At 44.6% G+C, this 13,137-nt stretch overlaps 1 pseudogene; it reads right to left on the reverse strand.

Moving 5' to 3' along the window:
• Window positions 1-280: 280 nt before the first annotated feature.
• On the reverse strand, window positions 281-1,960 carry LOC149208816 (aldehyde oxidase GLOX pseudogene; annotated as a pseudogene).
• Window positions 1,961-13,137: the final 11,177 nt, after the last annotated feature.

Here is a 13,137-nt window from a genome sequence, read left to right on the forward strand (position 1 = left end):
AAAATACCAAAGTTAAATGACGTGGAGAAAAATTTAATTGGAATTGGACTGTTTCGAGTCTTTTTCAATCTGTAAACACTTTTGAATGCCGAACACTTTTAAAAGAGCGGCAAATAACACATTACAACATCACAAGGAACAGGTAGATGGACTCCTTATTCATTTACATTGCATGAAACTTAGACATACGAGTCGATCCCTTATTAGGTCCCATTATTACACTCCAGGAGTAGAGTTGAGATGCGTGAGTAGTATGGATATTTCCAGAGAGACAGTATTATTAGGCTGCTCCGAATTGAACCCATTGCGCGACGCTGGGAATGCCCCTGTTGACAACAAACATCATGTAATATCCAGGCGGCGCAGCCACTCCGCTGGGAGGAGCTGTCACCGACACTGAGTAAACGTTCCGTGTGTTGGGGAGAAGGGCCGGTCTGGAAGCTGCGAGGATGAGCAACCGCTGGTTCATGGAATGACTGTGGGTTGTGAATGACGGAGCATAGATGTTCATTTGGACAACGCTGGCGGGGGTCAGTCTAGCACGCACGGAGAAAACCACTTTGAAGGAGGCGCCGTAGCTGATGGAAGTGGAGGAAACGGAAATTATCCGAGGGCGGAAGCTGGCGTAAACAGAGTCAAGATAATAAGGGCTGTAGCTTTCCAGGCGGAGCTCTGTTGGGAAGGGCGTTCCGGTGAAAACGTAGCCGAAGTGGGCGTTGGAGCCGCCAACGAGAACTCTTCCGTCTGCCAATACACTTGCGGTGGAGTGGTACATTCTCGCAATGGTAGTGTTTGCGAGGTCAGAGAAACGGGCTCCGAGAGCGGCGTTGGGACGGTAGAGTAAAGGGGAGAAGACCGGGGCAGTGGCCATGTCCCACCCGGCCACGCCTTTCCCGGCGCCGTTGATGATAATGACTTCTCCGTTGGGGAGGAGGAGCATGTCGCTCATGGTCCTGGGCCCTGTCATGGTCTCCATACTCCACACAGGATTGACGTCAGTTATGACCATTCTGCCACAGTCGTTAAGCGCGTCGATGAAGTTGCCCGCTTTTGCTGAAGCGAAACCGTTATCGGGGCATCCCCCGCAGACGAGGACTTCGACTTTCTTAAATCCGTCGGAAGCGGAGAGGGGAAGCATGACGGAAGAACCTGTAGAAGGGTAGTTTCTGGGGCCATTCCCCGGCATTCTCGGATACGTCCTCACCACCAAGTTTTTGTTGTAATCCAGCAGAATGGAGTCCCTATTGGCGAAGATAAAGAGGTTCCCGTCCGAGCAAAGGTGCAGAAATGGATACAGATTGTTCTCCACCTGCGCGCTGGTTCGCGTCTGAGACAAGAAAGGCAGGCTGAAGGTTCCCTCCCCGGACTTTTTGGGAACGAATTCGTAGGTGAAATCGCCGGTTCCTCCCACGACGATGATGCGGTTGTCGGGGAGGATTTGGTTAGAAGCGTACCACCGATTGTGTGCGAGATTGGGAGCCTGCGATTCGTCCCAGTCGCAAGCTCCATTCGAACAGGGGACGAAGTAGCGGATTCTTCTTGCGCCATCTCGCCAACCTCCGGTGTGGACAAGTGTCCCGTTGGCGGCGAAGGCACCGGATGAACACCAGGTATCGGTGAAGATCTCGAGCGGCCTGACCACGTTGGTGTGCACGTTATATTCGATGGAATGAGCCCAGCAGTCGTGAGTCAGTGCCTGATCCTGTGGATTGTCGCGGCATCGACCATTGTCGAGCATCAGCTGCGAAGGACCGAAGTTGGTCCTGTCGAACATGACGACTGTGTCAAGATGAGTAACAGTCATATGCATGGCAGAAACTCCTCCATTCTGTACGAGAAGGTTCCAACTCCCGGGCCTCACAGACTGCGCTGCTGCGTCCCGTAAGAACGTGTTCATGATCCACAATACAATTATCGTAACATTCCATAAACCGTAGTCCCTATTCTTCGACTTTTCCATCGTAATTGAGACTCTGGAAGCACGTTTCTCCCGTTGTCACAGACAGTGAAAGACTAACGATACGATCGACAAGCAAGTGTTGATATTGCTGTATGTGAGCGGGTTACATTTATATAGCGCACGAGAAAGTCATAGAGTGCACACAAGAACAGCAATAAGATTGGAATGGATGTGATATCGGCTTATCCCGTGTCTATCACACTATATAATAATGATAGCGTTTCCGGAGAGTTTCCTTACTGGGTTTGGTCTTTCCATATTCGGCGTGGATTTCATACGACCAAAATAATAATATTTATCAGGGCATTGGGTTGCGTTCTCAACTGAAATGACCCGGTGCCTCTCCTAGTTTATGTTTAATTTCAGTACGTACCATCAATTTATTAGTTTAATTCTCTCTCGATCATGATAAAATTGGAGTTGCCTCTCCTAGTTTATGTTTAATTTCAGTACGTACCATCAATTTATTAGTTTAATTCTCTCTTGATCATGATAAAATTGAACTCCAAGTAGAAATTCAGTTACAATTTCTAGTCAACCCAGCGTTCATTTTTTTAAGGGGATACGTATATCGTGGATACCTCGTGCTTACGTTTGCGTGATGTAAATACTATCGTTTGTCAACCTCCGGCCCAAAGTGGCGATTCTGGCTTTATCTATGATCATGCTGTGCACCATGCAGCACTGATCTAGTTATCATGTTACGGTGATCAAATTGGCGGGTTTTGTCAAATCCAACTCGAACTCTATCTGTGCCGGCCCGGTGTGAGTGATGGGAAGAATTAAAATATATTTTGAATATGATAGAACGATAACAACAATAACTGGGCAAGCATAGCCTGGTGCCTTTCCGCATTTATTCTGAAGTGATCTTATTGTGGCGGCTAACCAGACCGTTGAAGGAAATGGAGTTGTCGGGTTCAAGTCAAACCAGCTTTAAAACGCCCACAAAAAAACGGTACAAAAAAACGGTGCAAAAGAAAGCCGGTAAGAGGATAGGGAAATATGGAAGGAAATAATAAAGTAAAATATATAGACAATTAAATACCATTTAAATTGGAGTTTCTATAATAATAGGAGATTAAATTTACATTAATATAAATATCTTATCCTAGAACAATGGCATAGTAATGATGGTATCTTTCCACTTCCCCTCCATAATTTAGGCTTTATATATGACGTTTGAGAAATGGAGGAAGTACCAAGGTGGGATAGGAATCAATTAATGACAAATATGAAGAGAGAAAATGAAAGAAAAGAAACCCTTTACACTCAAGAAGCATAAAAAATGCATCCACGAACTCCCTCATACACTAGATCATATAAAAAAATCATCGAGCTCCTGGCCTCCTTGCCAATAATGAGAAAGAAAACAAAATTGGAAAAAAAGGAAACTTGAGAAAGAGATGCTCATTTGAATATAACACTAGGCTCACAAGCATCTCTAGCCAAATTTGGCTACTATGTGAAGTTCCTTTGAAATTTAGGTATCTTTTTTCATTGTATAAAGACAATTTATCAAGCAATGCTCAAGTCATTTCATAGGTTAAAACAAGAAGTTGATAAAAGTAATATTCTTTGAGCAGCCAATGATATTTTTATTGGCCATTGTATACCATGACTATATCTATAGAGGGGGGTCACATTAATATTTATAGAGTAATGAAAAGGCACAAAAAGTAGATTGCACATAGTTCAAGTGTTTGTAAGAAATTACCATGATTACAGTTCTACATAATATCAAGTTGGACAATCATCCAACTAGATGCTGAGTAGTAAAAAAAACCATACACAAGATTTGACACTCTTTTATTATTAGTAGGCTGCATTCAAAGTGAGCACTTCGAACATCTAGAAATTGAGTTTAAAACATCTCTAGAATGCGTAAATAATAGTGCACGCTAATTTGTGTACAAGCTACACGATTCAAAGGTGTAGGAGAGTATAGTGGGAACAAAATCCCATATCAAGAGAAGGTCATTATAAGGCCATACTTTGTAATTTCCAATTAAAAAAATGTCGATAGAGAGGCATAAAGTTGTTATGAATTCACTAAGAAAAAAATATATAAACGAGAACATCAATAGCACTAGTAAAAGATAATTTGCTTCACTTTGCAAGAATACAACTACTCTAGAAAAATAATGAGAAACAAGTACCTTGAAAAGCTCTCTTATTTTCCTTTTTTAATTAAACAAAATATCGTGGAATGGATCCTCTACAGTTACAGAACACATACGTACACAAATGCAAAAATAAAAATCATATACTTGATCACCCCTTGGCAGCACCTAGCGGGAGCCCCATCTCCAGATCTCCTCGGAAGTCAAACCCATGGTATGGATAGTCTAATATCAGCTGGGGGTTTGACTAGAACCAATTTCGCACCACATCGGTCCAATACTGATCCACCTCTCCTCCACCCTCCCGAGGCATCACCCGTCCACAACAGCGCATGCGAGGCTCCTGAGGCGACCATGCCGGTACTGCAAGTACATGCCGAAACATCACCACCCTCTCATAGAGTATGCTACATAACGCACTCCTGTAACTAAAAATATTTAGCGTTAAGCATTAAACCTAGGTAAGTTGCGACACTATCCCCTGCCGCACTATTTGGGCTCAGTCAAAAAATGCTCCCACCTGAAGTCACCACAAAATAGAGATATGCGACCCCGAGCATCGGTTGGGGAACGCCAAGCCCACCTGTCTAACAATCGTAGCCAACGCTTCTCGCTCGGCTAGATCCTCCACTGCTGTGATCCTCACATAGCCATTTGATATAGGGTCTGGACCACAGTGCTGCTCAGCCCAAACCCTCATGCAAGCATCACCTCCTCGAAGGGGATAAAGAAGCACCTTCCCTTGTGGCATCAAACCAGTCACAAAATAAATGTCAACCTCTGTGAGGATCGGGAGGTTTGTATGACGAATGACCATCAACTAGTGATCTGCATCCCAACAACTGACCAAATATCACAGGAACCTGTCCTGCGGCCTCATCAATGGGTTCTGAGGAAACTTCATTAATCCGCACTACATAAGTTGCTGCCTCGCACGATCATCCTGCGTCATAGCGTTTCAGAGAGGAGTCCAGTCTCACTCTCTCCAGATCATCCTGTCATCAAGGATGCCATAAATTAGAAAGGAGAACCCCTCAAGTCCTCATAAAAATAGAATGGGGGCCAAAAATCCATTCTTTCCCCCACCTAGCGCCTTTTTCCTAAACAAGGGCACGGTGCGCTCGCTTGTATCCCATACAGGTGCACAACTCGTGCACATTCACTTGAGAAAGATGAGATGAACCCTAGACAGGTCTTGTCATGCCCCCAAGCCGACGATAGTCTTTCAACCACTCTAGGCGAGGTGTGGCACCACCGAACACTTTCTTTTCACCAATACTTATGTTCGTGGACTACGCCTAACCACTTATCCTACTTAGTTTGTGTTTTGCAACCAAGTATTATTAATGTTTCCTTTATACCAATGAACACCCACACACATTGATTATCATCAACAATTATACATGAAGAACACAATTGCACAGTATAAAGGGAGGGGCAACTCCCTGAACAATGAGTGTGCCCGAATAATATATTATACAGTCTTTCAATATTACAAATCTTTACAAGTATACTTGGAAACCCCAAGTTTCATACTTAGCCAAATTTAAAATCTTCGGCAAACTCGTTTACCTAGCTCGTCGGTGCCTCCGCACGGTCGCCACAGGACTCACCAACCCTTCGTTCACCCCGTCGCACGATCGTGTTGTTTGCCCAACTCGGGCGCACCTTGTCGTAACCAAGTCGCCACCCATGGCACCTCTACATGAGTCACACCTTTGTTCACAATCTCAACACTTCACCAAAAGTCACACCATGCACACTTGCACAACGAGCGGGCGCTCACCCGAGTCACCCAAGAACCCGTGCCAAGTCGTCGCACAAACCGGGTGCCCACGCCTTCGTTTCAACGTCGGGCGCTCCTTTGCACAACCCGGGTGCCACACCCATGCACACCATACACTTCGACCGACGAGCGACCCTGCCCACGCCAACGCCTTCACCCGATACTTCGTGCGTTCACCGTGTGCCTTCGCCCAAGTTTGGGCGCATAGAATTGCACTCCAAACTCACACTTGTATCCTTGATCTGCGCCCTTTTCTCTTTGTTGTAGGCCGAAGATGTTGCTTGAGCAATGATGCCAAATGAGCTCACGCACCACCAATATTTATGAGTGGCAGGGCGAGGTGTTGGCTGCCCAGCCGACCTGCCCACACCCTCAAACTCCATTGCAAATACACTTAAACATGAGTCGGCCTCACTAATTTTGTAGGTCGGCTCCGTGGGTGTTCAACCAAGCTCCCACGCATATATAAACTCCTTGCTCCTCCTCTACACACTTGTATTATGACATAACACTTCCATGCTGTAGGTCCGAGCTCGCACTTCCTCCATTTGTCATCGCACTTCATGCTGGAGTGCACGCAAGGACTGCAGGTCCTTACATCCTCCTCCACCTGAAGTCATTTTCGTCCTCGACAACATACCATCCTCGTAGCCATCCACCAAGATCATCAATATCTGTCTCATCCTTAGTCCATGATGTCAACTCCTCCACATACTGCAAACATCCCTGCAACATATGTAGAACTTCCATCTCCATCATGTGTCATCCTCATCCTGTGAACTGTCATCCTTCTTGCCTACCTGATGTCAACATCCCTCTGGTACGCTGCTATCCCTCATGACTCGAACTAGTCGGGTGATCAGTCCAATTGTCACGCTCAAATCATAAGAATGTCCATCCTTATGCCTTCACCAGTCTATCTCGGATTCTGCCACATCCTGGACTCACCAAGAATCTCTCCCATGCTTAGGTCCATGGACACTCCATCCCATCTACAACATGTCATGATGCTTGATGCCAATCCATCCCTGCACCATCTGCCATACCTGCTCAACCTGTTTTAAAGTACTCACTGCCATGAGCAGCTAACAATGAGCCCCATCTTCTTGTCCTCTAAGAAGATGTGGAGGGAGTAGAGCCTGAAGGCTCACCCTCACTAATCATCTCAATCCATCTGTTAGGATTTTCTATCTCCATCCTCTGTAAATAAGTGACCCGATCCTCCTCCCAGACATTCGGCCTCACATATGCCTCATCATCATCATCATCATCATCATCCTCGACCACTTCTAGCCTTCTTGAAAAATCCAATATACTATCTGAAAAAATCCTGATGACCAATGACTGCTCGGTAAGCTTTGTCTCAACCATAGACAACTACTTACTCATATCTTCCATTCGCTTCTCACCCTCCATTTGCATTACTGCCAACTTACAATCAGGCTTTGTCACTCCAATGGTTGGTACACTAATGGGTACATCCTCCCTTCCATCATAAATATACAGCCTCTTCAAATGTGGAACAATCATAGCATTGAATTGTTTCAAGAATTCCATTCTCAGCACAGCTTCGTAGTCATCTATCCGCACTATACTGAAGTCAACATTCCCTGTCCACTCACCTAGTGTTGCGTCCACTTTTTCAGCTATACCAAGAATACTATCAGGAAGAGAATTGATTGTCTTCATCTGTGCCTTCATCGGTACAAATTTCAGCCCAATTCTTCTCGCAGTATCTTCACCCATAAAGTTGTGAGTAGCCCCACTATCCACCATAGTGAGTATATCAGCACCCCCAACCTTCATCCGAGCATACTCCAACCTGTTCCTCCCAGGATCCCTCTGAGAGATCACCTCTGTAGCAGCAACAGCACCAAGTATCTGCATCATCCCCACAGAAGCTTCTTCATTCTTCGTATTAGACTGTGCAATTGCAGCCACTTTTAGTCTAGAAGGACAGTTCTTCACCGTATGTGGTTCAGCACATATCCAACACTTCAAGGCTTTCTTCATCTTCGACTTATCATCCGATTTCGAAGCATCATCCTTCTTCTTCTCTTTCGGCTTATTGGACTTCTTCTTCCTATCATTAGAAGTCTCATCATAATGCTCTACCAACCTGTCCACAACAGCAAAAGCTTCTTCAAGTGTTCTAATCCTCTGCCTCTTTACTTCATTACGTGCCCAAGGCTTCAATCCAATAATGAAATTGAACACCTTGTCCCTCTCCGCCATGTTAGGAAGTTCCAGAACCGCACTTGCAAACTCCCGCTGATATGTCTGAAGGTTCTCGGTTTGCTTTATGAACTTTATCTTCATACTTGGTTCCCACGTTTCATCTTGAGGACTGAAATGGGTCTGCAAAACTTTCTTCATCTCATCCCACGAAGTAATGTCACCAGCACTGCCATTGGCAATCTGATCCATCCTCCTTCACCACCACATCTTAGCATCCTTTGTCAAGAACTGAGCAGCCACCTTAACCTTCATCTCATCATCGGATAGACCCAAGCGTTCCAAGTATTGCTCCATGTCCCATAGAAAGTTGCCAAGAGTCTTTGCACTCCTTGTACCGTCGTAAGATTCTGGTTCCTTGACTTTCACATGAGGCACTCCTCCACTTGAGTTATGCCTCATGGCCTTTTTCAACACCGCAATCTCATCTCTGGCTTCATTAAGAGATTTCTACAAGTCCACGATCTCTGCAAGACCTCGGTCTCTTGCCTCTTCAACCTCCTTGACCCTTACTTCAAGTTTTGTACACATAAGATTAGTGTACTCATGTTGAGTCCAGAGTTCATCAAGCTCTTCCTTCATCTTCGAATTGGCCTCTTGATCTCTCTTGATCAAGTCCATCTTCTTAGTCCAGAAAGCTTCCAAGTCCTCCATCTTCTCCAACACCTTTTCAATGAATGCCATAGTAGCATCCTTCGCACCGTGACTAGACCCAACCTGAGATTCAGCTACCATAGCTAACAACTTCCTTCTTCTTTGCGATCTAGTTTCGACCATCCAACAACTTCACCAAGTTGCCTGCAACTTGAACCAGCCTTTGTTCCACTTGTATGTGAAACAACTTCCTTCACCTGCAAGTACCTGCTTCACTGTCACCAACTGTCAAGCTTCTTCAACCCTGAATCAGCTTCAATCACCAGCTCCAAATGAGCTCTGATACCACCTGTCACGCCCCCAAGCCGGCGGTAGTCTTTCAACCACTCTAGGCGAGGTGCGGCACCACCGAACACTTTCATTTCACCAATACTTATGTTCATGGACTACGCCTAACTACTTATCCTACTTAGTTTGTGTTTCACAACCAAGTATTATTAATGTTTCCTTTATACCAATGAACACCCATACACATTCATTATCATCAGCAATTATACATGAAGAACACAATTGCACAGTATAAAGGGAGGGGCAACTCCTTGAACAATGAGTTTGCCCGAATAATATATTATACAGTCTTTCAATATGACAAAGCTTTACAAAGTATACTTGGAAACCCCAAGTTTCATACTTAGCCAAATTTACAATCTTCAGCCAACTCGGTTGCCTAGCTCGTCAGCGCCTCCGCACGGTCGTCGCACGATTCACCAACCATTCGTTCACCCTGTCGCACGATTGTGTCATTTTGCCAACTCGGGCGCACCTTGTCATAACCAAGTCGCCACACACGGTGCCTCTGCACGAGTCACACCTCCGTTCACAATCTCAACACTTCACCAAAATTCACACCGTGCACACTTGCACGACGGGCGGGCGCTCACCCGAGTCACCCAAGAACCCGTGCCAAGTCGTCGCACAAACCGGGTGCCCATGCCTTCGTTTCACCATCGGGCGCTCCTTCGCACAACCCGGGTGCCACACCCGTGCACACCCTACACTTCGACCGGCGGGTGACCCTGCCCATGCCCAACGCCTTCACCCGATACTTCGTGCGTTCACCGTGTGCCTTCGCCCAAGTTTGGGCGCATAGACCTGCACTCCCAACTCGCACTTGTATCCTTGATCTGCGCCCTTTTCTCTTCGTTGTGGGCTGAAGATGTTGCTTGAGCGATGATGCCGAATGAGCTCATGCACCACCAATATATATGAGTGGCAGGGCGAGGTCTTGGCTGCCTAGCCGACCTGCCCACGCCCTCAAACTCCATCGAAAATACACTTAAGCATGAGTCGGCCTCACTACTTTTGTAGGTCGGCCCCGTGGGTGTTCAACCAAGCTCCCACGCATATATAAAGTCCTCGCACCTCCTCTACGCACTTGTATTATGACATAACACCTCCGCGCTGTAGGTCTGAGCTCGCACTTCCTCCATTTGTCATAGCACTTCATGCCCGAGGGCACGCAAGGATTACAGGTCCTTACAGGTCTCGTCATGCAATCCCTTAACTCAGACAGGCACAACGCACATTTGAGTATTCAATATATGTAGGGTCTTCACACATAAACCTAGTTATGCGCAAACACTGTGTGGCTCAAGGAGAGTCGCCTGTGCAGTCCTCAAAAATCATCTCAATTTTTTTTACATGTGACCCCTGTACAACCTACCTATTCTACTAGACTGAAAATTACATAGATATGGGCTTAGCCACCTACCTGTCTCTGACGACATGAATCTCGTGTACATAGGCTAACCAAAACAACAAGAAACGCTTCAGGAAATCTCTCTGACCTCCACAACTCAACAATGAAAATGTTTGATATTTAGGCCCCGCCGCCCTATCTATTACCCTGTTTTCCATGTTTTGGGGAACATTGTAGAAGCATGGGATCTCCATTGACAAAACCAAAAGAGACGCAAGTATCAGTCCCACAACATCTTCATCATGGAACCCTCCGCTCTCAAAAACACCAAAAATCATTTTTTAGACTTACCACACATGTCAGGTATTTCTCCATCTCTCTAAGTCTATAACATTCATTACATATTTATGTCTTGAACGATGCTTTCACTTCAGGTTTTGGTTGTATCAATTGCAGGAGTATCACACATGGTCAATTTCAACCAGAAACTCGATAAGCGAAAAATAACATGGATCATTCTCCACTCAACATGATAGGCTTCCCCCTAAAAAGTTTGGCATATCTTGACATCATTTCTCAAAAATGTGCCATAAGGTCCAACCTCTCGACCATGTTTCTCACCATCTCACAGTTGTACATGATAAGAATTTACGTCGACCAATAGAAACCCCCACCCCCCCCAAATGGCTCCCTTCATCATTGTTGATCCTCCTTCACACAAAGGAGCCATGACCACTCACTTCAGCCCGGGAGAAATATCATATACATATCTTGAAGTTTAGCCTCAATACACTACATTCATTTACACATTCACCCTATTCTCCTGGGTCCCCATACCAATACTAATGGATGCACCTCCATGTCATACATTTGGCCTATCATTCATTTGCAGTAAATAGCCCATTTGTACCACCTCACCCAAACACCCAACATGGATACCAACCAATGCGGACCCCACCCTCGGTAGATACATTACACCTTCTTATAGGTTGCGATCATCATGGGGCACCCGTCTCCGTGGCTGTACATCCAAACCAAACCCTATTCTTTTGGAAAGTGTACAAATATTCTTTCAAAAAAAAAAAATTCTCCCATCCATATTTTATTTCTACAATCTAGGGCCCTCACCCACCTTTAGTCTCTAATCAACTTTGGTCACAACTCATCAGCAAACCACCCTCATTTTTCACATCTGTAAAAAATCACTTACACCCATCCTAGAAAATCCTACCGACTCCAGGATCATCAGAAAGCATGTTTTGACCACCACCATTTGCATATTGAGCTTTGACCTTAGAAGATATATCCATATCCTCCAATATCGATAGCCCTTGTTATCATGACTATCTAACCCAAGTTGTTACAATCTGTTCATATCTATTTCCCGACTCCCGACATCGGGCGGATGAAACCCCTTTCCTGTCGACTTAAGCAAATGTATTCCAGGAGAGAGGTAGTACCTTCGATATTCCCTCCCTTAATAGGGATATCCTCTGTTGGCACGGTCGAAACCATTATTACCCAGTAATGTCATCGATTCCCTTGACATTTGACATCAACTCAAAAATTTGATGTCAAGATGGTGCCGTACTTAGTTACTATTGCAACCCATTCATATAGTCAAAGACCCCCACTCCACTAAGAACCTCATTCAATAGTGCTTATATTATGAGGTGGGGGAGGTACCTACTACCAAATATCTATGCATATCAAGCACCCACCGAAAGTTCTTCACCAATATATGTATAGGAAAAGAATATTTCACCTATTTGACTAGAAATTGCCCCTGAGGGCATCATCAATAATCATCATCAACTATCAGTGGGTCAAACATCCAAAAAGTTGATTGGACACAAATCATTCGTTGTCCAATTATAATTAGTTCTGATTAGCCATCATAATGAGCATGGGACATACCTGCCTTGTATAGAACACACCATTATTGAATTTTTTTCCACCAGAGCATGGGCATCAGTTATACTTAGTCAAGGATTTTTCTCTTCTCATCTTTGAAACAAGCTATCCTCTCTCTCAAAATGATAATCGAACTCTCCAAATAAAGTGATAACATGATGTATTTTGGCTATACATCTTCTCCTAACCTCATACATCATGGGGCAACTATTAGCACCGCAAAATAGTACACATACTAGTACAATCCAAAAGACATTAATAGTGTCCAACAGAATGCACAGGTCGACACTTTTCCAACCGAATACATTACAAAGATTCAAAATAAAAGGTTCTTCTAAGGTGCAAAGTTTATAAAGGAAATTAATTAAGGTCACACATATATTTCTTCGATAACTGTGTGCACACAACATATCATCAAAAAAGCCACGTGGTTGCAGAAAAAGGGACTCAATAGTCTAGGACCACTCCACTCACTTGGAGCCAATTTCTTGATATGAGGTCGGCCTAGTACAATTGAATTCGAGTTACCTTGGAGAAGTGTAGCCCTCAATGGAATCATCTTGTCCTACTCATGTGTCTTTATCATACATGTACCAAGAGAGGCAAGAGGGATTCAAAAAACTCTATATAAATAGGCCATGGGAGAGCCAAAAATAAGAGACATTGTTATGTTGGACAAATTACTTGTAAGAAAAGCACCATTTCATTGTTGAACCAAAGAAGTGAAGAGCACTAGCATGTTGGCCAAATTGATTCTAAGCAACCCAACATCTTAGTGAGTGAAGAAAATCCACCCTTTGTAGAGTCTTCACAGTTCTTTGAGAGA

The sequence above is a fragment of the Pinus tabuliformis genome, chromosome 1_2 (assembly GCF_031772625.1).
Source record: "Pinus tabuliformis cultivar Carrire ecotype Pingquan chromosome 1_2, CPIR1, whole genome shotgun sequence".
Classification (NCBI taxonomy): Eukaryota; Viridiplantae; Streptophyta; class Pinopsida; order Pinales; family Pinaceae; genus Pinus; species Pinus tabuliformis.